A 9,343-nucleotide genomic window follows, 5' to 3' on the forward strand; every position below is an offset into this window, starting at 1 on the left:
CCCGCCGCCGAGGGACGGGACTAGCCGCCGAGGCTTCGCGATCTCGCCGCAGCGTGCTGCGCGGTCGAGCGTGGGGACGGAGAGATGGCGGCCGCGTCGGGGGTCCCGAGCGCCGCGGACCCGGGCCGAGGCGGCTCCAGGCGGGCTCTGCCAGCCGGGGGGCGCGGGTGGGTGTGCGGAGCCGCGGCGCACTGACTGGGTTTCGAGCAGAGTAGCGCCTCCCACCAGTATACCCGACGATGGTTTCATTATGCGCATAAGATAAATAAATGATCCGAGCCAATCCTCATTTGGAGGTGTGTGGGAAAAGCAGCTCCCCGGCCTATTTGAGCCCGTCCCCTGTGCAGACCCGGTAGGGTCAGAGACTGATGCAGACCGAGTAGGGGATGTGTGCGGGTGGGAGGGTGTTTGTGCGCCCCAAGCAGATGGCTGGTGCCTCTGGATCTACAGCCAGCTTTGCCTCAGAGTTCCTGAAAGAATCGCTAGTGCAGCAGACGACCTTTGTGCTATCAGACCTGGCAGTCATCTCCAAGTCGATTTATCATAACTTACTTTTAAAAAATATATATTGTCTGTAAATGTTGACGTACGCACATGTACACCCTACACGAGCAACTGCTAGTGGGAGAGGGAAAATGTAGAATGGTTTGGGTCGGCATCGCTGACTCCGTTTGCTGGCTCCTTCCCTTGGTTAGGGAGGTACCTGTATCCCTGCATATCAGATTCATACGGTACCTGCCTGGAGTAGGGAGAGGTGTCGAGGAAGGCCTGGGTAAAGAGCCAGCATCAGCACGGTTATGTGCTGATGGTGGAAAACCTCACTTGACAACTCTTCCCAGATTCCCTGGTCCAAGGTGAAAACTGGAGAGGAGGGGATTTTATTTACAATCTCCAAGAATGAGAGGCAGAGGATGGCAGCCTCCTCATTCACCTCCCTGCCCCTGTCTGATTGGCACTGATGATGGAGCCTGCGTTGGCTTGTCCTGTAGTAGTCTCCACAAAAATGAAGTTTTCAAGGTATCCATTTTACTCACAGGTGGAGAGCAACACGGTATACGGAAGAGACTGCGGAGAGCAGCGGGTGCATTGAAACAGGAAGCCCTCGGGATTTGCTGCCGGTATACCAGAGTACTTTGCACAGACACGGTTAATAAATTATTTTTGATGGCAGTAATGCGGCTGTCACTTCTTTCAGCTATCACATTGAGACTTTCCCCATAGGAAAGCTTTTGATCTTTAGTTTGATAGAACATGCCCTAATCTAGTAATGCTGAATTATGGTTCCAAATACTGCAAGTGAAAAAAATACCACAAACCCTTGAGTCTCTATTCCTTCAGCTTTCCAGTGCAAGGCACAGCCTCTTAGATGTAAATGGACCTAATCTCTACTTTCTTCAGGTGCTGGACATTCGCAGCCCAGCCTTTCCTGCTTTCCCACAAAACACTGTAATTATTGCTGGTGCTGCTCTCAGGTATATGAGACAGGAAATTACTTTTTCAAAACACTTTCAGTTCATTGGCCCCCAGTATTCCTGCAGCCTCTTCTTTCTTCCCTGCCCACTGGAATAAACTCAGTGTACAGGAAGCGGTGCTGTAGGGCTGCAGCTGGGCGGCTGCTCCTGTCCCGACACTGCAGTCCCACACCGCCTTCACTCCATGTTGTCTCAGTGTTCCCGAATGCCTTCTCCACATACCTCTCTAAATCCTTTCCACTTCTCATTTCCACTTTGCTTTAACTACTTATTCATGGTTCCCCTGTTGAGCTCATTTTCTCCCAGATCCAAAGCCACTGCACTTGACTACCCATTAGCTGCTTTCCCAGTGAACATCATCACTAGAGGGGAAAAAATAGAAGCCATTTCTTTGATAGCCTCATACTGGGGAGCAGATTGTACAAGCCCATCCAGGAAAGTTTGGCTGGTACAACAATCATTAACTTGCAGTGACTGTGAGGTTTCCTGGTAGCAGGTGGTAAGTGATGGGACTGGACTGGGGGCAGGGTGTCCACAGCTGAGTCAAAGACAAGTTAATGAGCAGGCAGCTAGTCAGTTCCATGGTAAGGAGTCTCATTCTGAGGACTCACAGCTCACTGAAGCAGAGCGCTGGAGAAGGAGCTCCAGATTGACTCTAAAGACAAGGATTCAAGTTAGAGCTCTGCCCTTACAAGCGAGAAAGCCACTCTGGACCTCTTTCCTCTTTTGTGAGCTTCAATACCAGTGCATTACCTAAGTCTATGGAATTGGATAGCTGACTGTGCTGTTCACTGCGGCACCTTTTAAGCATGGATCTCAACGTCAGACACCTTCCTGGAGAGAGGGAAGTGCGATTTTCTAACAAATAGGAATGACATACCTCAGCCATCTGCCCTGAGTTCCGTATCTTCCTGACTATAGTTACGTCCTGAATATCTCTTGGGTGGTCCACTGGCACATTAAACTCAGCATTTCTAATCATTGCCTAAAGTTTGGCCACAGAATATCATTTCTGTTGAATCTCAGTTTTCCTTTCAATGGCACCCATGTCCTCAGGCAGGAAGGCTCAGTGCCATCTCTGACTCCTTATTCCACATACCCCAAGTTCAATTAGCTGTCAGATCATCAACTTCCTATTACTATAGTTGCCCTGGATTCCATCATTTGTAACATCCCTGGTAAGGGCCCAACTTTAGATCCACAAGGCTGGAAGTATTCTTGGTGGCGAAACACCTCCAATGTGTCATCCCAATGTGTCAGCACAACAGCCATCTACTTCCAGCTGAAGCTCTGGAGAAGGTGACGCTTCCTGAGGAAGACCACCCAGCCTGCAGACAGTATACATAATTAGAAAAGTCTTCATGTCAAGCCAAAAATCTGCCTTTCCATGCTCTCACACTTTCTTCTTAGCTCATTCATTATCCAAATGTTTAGTGAACCAGGTGCCAGCCATGGAGGATGCAACAGAAAAAAAAAAAAAAAAAATACTACCTTCATTGACTTACATTTTAAATAAACAAAAAATAAACAAAAATAAAAAATAAATAAATAATAAATAAACAAAAAGTAATAATAATAATATAGTCTATCAGATAATGAGAAGTGCTGTGGTTGTTTCGGAGTCCTTAGGTAGTGCAAATGATTAACACTCAGCAGCTAACTGAAAGGCTGGAGGTTCAAGTCCACCCAGAGGGGCCTCAGAAGAAAGGCCTGGTGATCTACTTACAAAAGATCACAACCATTGAAAACCCTATGGAGCACAGATCTACCCTGACACACGTGAGGTCACCATGAGTCAGAGTTGACTCAATGGCAACTAGTGGCTTTTGGTGGATGTTTTTGACTACAAAGAACATGCCTTATCGCTTGCGATTACGCAAGACACCTCCCCTCCAATCAGTATCCCCCCTGGCCATGAGGACTTGACGCTCATAGCAGTATCAGGGTCCTCTTTTACTAGCTGTGGGTTCCCTGGATAATGTAGTGATTATAGAAGCCAGGCTGACTTGAGAAATCCTAACATCCTTCACAATGTCCGCTGGCATCATGCATATAAACTGTCACAGATTGAGTTGTGTCCCCCAAAAATATCTGTCAGCCTGGCTGGGTCATGATTCCCAGAATTGTATGATTGTGTTATCTGATGTGCTTTCCTTATGTGTTGTAAACTCTATCACTAAGATGAGATTATATGCGATCTCCTTATGTGTTGTAAATTCTATCACTGTGATGAGGTTATACTGATGAGGTTGACAAGATTAGTGTCTTAATGCAATCTCTTTTGAGATATAAAAGAGAGAAGCGAGCAGAGACACATGGGAACCTCACACCACCAAGAAAGCAGTGCTGGGAGCAGAGCGTGTCCTTTGGACCTGAGGTTCCTGCACTGAGATGCTCCCAGACCAAGGAAAGACTGAGGCATCACAAGGACCTTTTTCCAGATCTGACAGACTGAGAGCCTTTTCCTGGAACTGATGCCCTGAATTTGGACTTGTAGCCTACTGGACTGTGAAGACAACAAATTTCTCTCTGTTAAAACCATCCACTTTTGGTACTTCTGTTTAGAGCAGCACTAGATGACTGAGACATAAACCAAACCAAGAAACCCATTGCCGTCGAGTCGATTCTGACTCATAACGACCCTGTAGGACAGAGTAGAACTGCCCCATAGGGTTTCCAAAGAGCCGCTGGTGGATTCGAACTACCAAGCTTTTGGTTAGCAGCCGAGCTCTTAACCACTACTGGCATCACGCATATAGGCAATGTGATACATCAATACATTTCACAAAGCAAACATTTTACGAAGTGTTAATGAGGCTAAGCTTCTTCCAAACTGTAATGGGTTCAAGGGAGTCCAGGGCTGATGGAGGAAAAAGATGTGACCAAGAGATAGCAGTGTTGCACAACCAGCTATTTATTGGGGGCTGTGAACTGACAGCTGCTTGCAGGGGACAATCCCCCAGAGCAAGGCGTCTCCAGAGGCCAGGAAACTCCTGGGCAAGAGATCAAGGGGGTGGGCTTACATATGCCTTTGCCATGTTCTCCTGCAGCAAGGTGGGGGTGTCTTTGGGTCAGAGCACTCCAAAAGACAGCAGCATCCTAGGGTCCTTACAACCACAGGAATTTATCTTATCTATGGCCACCAGATGTTTGGGTCAATTTCATGAAGGGAGTGTGTAAAGTAGACAAGCTCTCATTGGCTAAAAATCTGCTTATTTGGGCTATTTTAAAAATAATTGGATGTGTGCAAATTTGAGTTTGGAGGCTGTCGGCTTTTTTTTTTTTTTTTTTTGGACTAATGGGCCTCAGTTTGCTGTGAAGAAGAAGATGGTCATTATACAGAGGCCATCTTTGGCTCATTGACTTAATTCTTTATTCCCTCTTTCTTTAGTACACTATTATTGCTATAACAATACATTTTTTTTTTAGTAAATTGTAGTGGTCTTTTTTAAGCGAAGCAGATTGTTTTCTGTATAGGCCTCACCGTGTAACCTTATTTGTTTCTTATGGGCTCTCAACTTCTTATGTGTAAGACCCACCCAGAGATGTCCTGGAAATATCCCCACATGGATCTGACTATTCACAACATTTTGACTCTAAGAATTTGTGTATTATAACCCCAAATCATAAATAATACAAACAATAAAACACAAATTCTGGGCAGAAACTGGAAAGGTGAATGACTCTTAACACTTCTAACTATATCCTGGTCACAACGGATAATTATTTGCAATTCACTGTCATGAATTGGGAAATGCTGTATAAGAAGATATGACATTAGAAGTTTTGAAAGAGGCACTAAAATAAACACTAATGTGAAATTTCAGGGGTGTCGCCAGAACACAATGCTGACATATCAAAATAGAATAGCAAAGAAATGGGTTGTTGCATAACACATACGGATTTGTGAAGAGGATTTCTTTGGCAGTGGCTTTTCTTGAGTTCAAAGGGTGAGCAGCACAAAAGCAGAGTCTAGTTACTTCAAGTGTAATGAGAAGGGCCTCAAAGGAGAACTCTGCAGAGCTCTGCATGGGACAGTTGGGCTGGGTCAACACGAAGCCTTAGGAATCCCAAGTCAAAGAGAAGGCTGCAGTGGACTCTGGCAGCAGAGGGCCCTGGGAGCAACTGCCTTGCCCAAAAATTGTGAAGCCATCTGTGATTGTTAAGGCTGTGTGTCAAGTTGGATGGGCCATGATTCTCAGTGGTTTGGCAGTTATGATGTACTTTGATAGTCATATACTGATGTAATCACTTCCCTGATGAGATCTGATATAATGGGATCCTCTCCATAGGGATCTGCTACGAGCAGCTAATCAGTTGAAAGGGAGTTTCCTTGGGGTTGTGGCCTGCATTTAATATAGCAGGACTTCCTGGCAAGGCTCATGGGGTTTTGCTCGCTCTGGATTCTGCAGCTGGCTCCTGTTCTTCTGACCTCTTGTTCTTAGGACTTGAGCTAGCAGCTTACCTGCCGTCTTAGCTGCAAATCTTGGGATTTGTTGGCCTCTGTGAGCCAGAGGCCTGTTGTCTGACCTGCTGATCTTGGATTCACCAGCACCTGCAGCTATGTGAGTCAGGAGAAGCCTCCAGCCTGATCCACAGACTTATGACTTCCCAATCTCTACAACCATGGGAGCCATTTCCTTGATATAAATCTCTCTGTCTATATATATCTATATACATATATATATGTATATATATATCTGTCTATATCTACATAGAGATGCTTCACTGGTTTTGCTTCTCTAGAAAACCTAGCCTAAAACACCATCTTACCACAGAGCCCACTTCGAATGTAGTGTGATATCTTAGTTATCTAGTGCTACTATAACAGAAATCCCACAAGTGGGTGGCTTTAACAAACAGCAATTTATTTTCTTACAGTTTAGCATGCTAGAAGTTCGAATTCAGGTCACCAGCTCTAGGGGAACGCTTTCTCTCTCTGTTGGCTCTGGGGGAAGGCCCTTGTCTCTTCAGCTTCTGTTCCTTGGCTCTTTAGTGATCTTCATGTGGTGTTACATCTACCTTCCTACATCTCTGCTTGCTGACTTGCTTATTTAATCTATTTTTTATCTCTAAATAAATTGACTTAAGACACACCCTGCACTAACACTGTCTCATTAATATAACAACTAAACAAAACATAACAAAGAAAATACATTTCCAAATGGGATTATAACCGCAAAAATAGGGGTTAGGATTTACAACACACATTTTTTTGGGATATAACTCAATCCATAACATTCCACCCCTTGGCCTCCAAAATTCATTTCCTTCTCACATGCAAAACACATTCACCCCATCACATCATCTCTAAAGCATAAATCAACTCCAAGTCCAAAATCTCATATTCTGAATCTTTTAAATCAAACATGAGTGAAACTTTAGGCGTATTCCATCCTGGGCAAAATTCCTCTTCATCTGTGAACCTGTGAAATCTAGAATACAAGTTATCTCCTTCCAAAGTACAATGGTGGAACAGGCACAAGGTAGACATTTCCATTACAAATGAGAGAAATTGGAAGGAAGTTTCAAAGAGTTCTGCTGATCTCCAAACTTCTCCAGGAATGGTCCTTTTCTCTTCCCAACAGCTACAACAGGTGTAGCTCCTTTGGCCTATTTCCTGCCTGTAGAATTCCAAGAGGCAGACAGCTTTTCTTCCTTTCATCCCATCTCTGTCTCCTTCAGTCTAAGCTGATGGTTTTTCTGCTGTCAGATCCATCAGTCACAGACTTAATCTCTTTAACAAAAGATCGTGTAGCCAAGTGTTTGGTAAAACTTCTAGAACAAGCGCCCTGAGTCTGTACAACAGAATTTTTTGAATCTTTAACTTTTGTTTTCATTTTGCACAGTCAATTTTTTAGTCTATCTCTTCCCTCTCACATTTTACTATAAGCAGCAAGCAGAAATCATGCGGCCACTTTAAGATCTTGCTTAAAAATTTCCTCAGTCAAATATCCAAGTTCATCGCTTACAACTTCTACCTTACACCAAACATCTGAACATAATTCAGACAAGCTATTTGCCATTGCATAAAAAGCATCACCTTCCCTCAATTGTCCAGTCACATGCTCATCATTTTCTTTTAAAGCCTCACCAGAAGCACATTTAATGTACATATTTCTGGCAACATTCTGTTGCTGGCGCCATATGCATTCTAGAAGACAATAGAAACTTCCTTTATGGCTCTCCTCACATTCTTCTGAGCCTTCATCAGAATTGCCTTTGACATTCACAATTCTACCAACAATCTCTTAAAGGCAATCTAGGCTTTTACTATTAGGTACCTTAAAACTCTTCTAGCCCCAACTTCCGGCAACATGGCACTCTAAGCAGAAGCACCACTCCGTCCAAACACAGCAAAAATCCAAAAAACTAAGCCAAACAGAGAAAACAGCAATCCTGAAACCCAAAAACATCAAATGAAGAGATAAAGAACTCAGCCAAGCACCAAATGGAGTGAGAAACTGACAGAGAATGGAGAGTGAGGAGAGATTCATGCAGAGGTCCCCTATCAGCTAACGCAGCGCGGATCCACCGTCTTGGACTCCTATTGCAGACCAGCAAATGGGGGTACGAGAAAGCAGCTTCACAAAGCTTCCAACAGGAGACAGAACTACCAGTAAACAGTGATATATGCTTTCCCACCTCCCACCCTTCTTCACCCCCACTCAGCCTCCTCTGCTTCCCAAGGCCACAGTCTCTTGGATGGGAAGCACTAGCTGCTTGGATTCCACCCGACCGCACTGGCCGACTCCCTGAGTGTTATTTGTTGGCTGCTGGTGTTGCTTTTCTCTGCTTCTTTTGATTTCCTCCTTACCTCTCACCACCTCTCACTCCTTTCGCTCAAATACCTGGCTCCAGGCGCCATCTCTGCTTCTTCCTAAGGGGCTGCAGAGCTCTGTTCAAGTGTGGAACTGCTTCCCGATCTGTGTTGCCACTCTGGTGGGATCCTGGGGCTTTTTTTTGTTTGCTTGTTTTGAATTGTTTGTTTGTTTTCTTTCTCTTTTCTCGAGTTGGGAGACTGTTCTGGCCAGGCAGTGCTACGTGGCTTGGGACCAAGCCCCTCAGCTTGCGCAGATGTGAAGAGGGATCCCTGAGGGCATTTCTTTTCTCATGTTTTTTTTTTTTTTTTCCTGTTTTTTGGGGGGCTTTTCTTGTTCTTTTTTTTGTTTGTTTGTTTGTTTGTTTTCTTTTCTTTTCTTTTCCCTCTTTTTCCCTTTTTCTCTTTCTTCATGAATCAGGTTTTCATCTCTCTATACTGTCCTTCTCCTCCTGTCCCCTGAATACCTGGCATTGAATACCTCTACGCCTTCTAGCCAGGCTGTACTTCAACACCTGGGAACAACTTCCCCAGAACTCATAGCCACACTAGTGGGATCCCTGGGAACTTTACTGTTCTTTTTTCTTTCTAATTTTTATTTAGTCATTCTTTTCTTTTTTTTTTTCTCTTCTCCTTCCCCTTCTTGTTTTTTTTCCATTTCATAGTCTCTCATCTCTCCAATCCAACAACAAACTCCCCTAGCACTCTTTTTTAGTTGTATGTATGTTTTTGGCTCCTGTTCCTCTCTCCTTTCTCCCATACCCATCATAGCTCCACGTATCATAATCTCTCCCCTTCATCCTGCTACCTGCACTGTGTGCTTAACATCACACCACCAAGCAGCACAGGCATGGCCTACCGGAACTTACTCTGCACTGGTTACTGACCCGCCCTGGTGGCTGTAGTAAGTGCCACAAACAACCCATCCTAGCAACTCTTCAGTTAGACCTTCCCTGCTGTACCATATTTGAACGACTGACCCTGCCAATTGGAGAAGGAGGTGAAAAGTATCGTACCCACAGATGAGCAAACAACAAAGAACACAAAGCCC

Source organism: Trichechus manatus, unplaced genomic scaffold, assembly GCF_000243295.1.
Source record: "Trichechus manatus latirostris isolate Lorelei unplaced genomic scaffold, TriManLat1.0 scaffold00166, whole genome shotgun sequence".
NCBI lineage: Eukaryota > Metazoa > Chordata > Mammalia > Sirenia > Trichechidae > Trichechus > Trichechus manatus.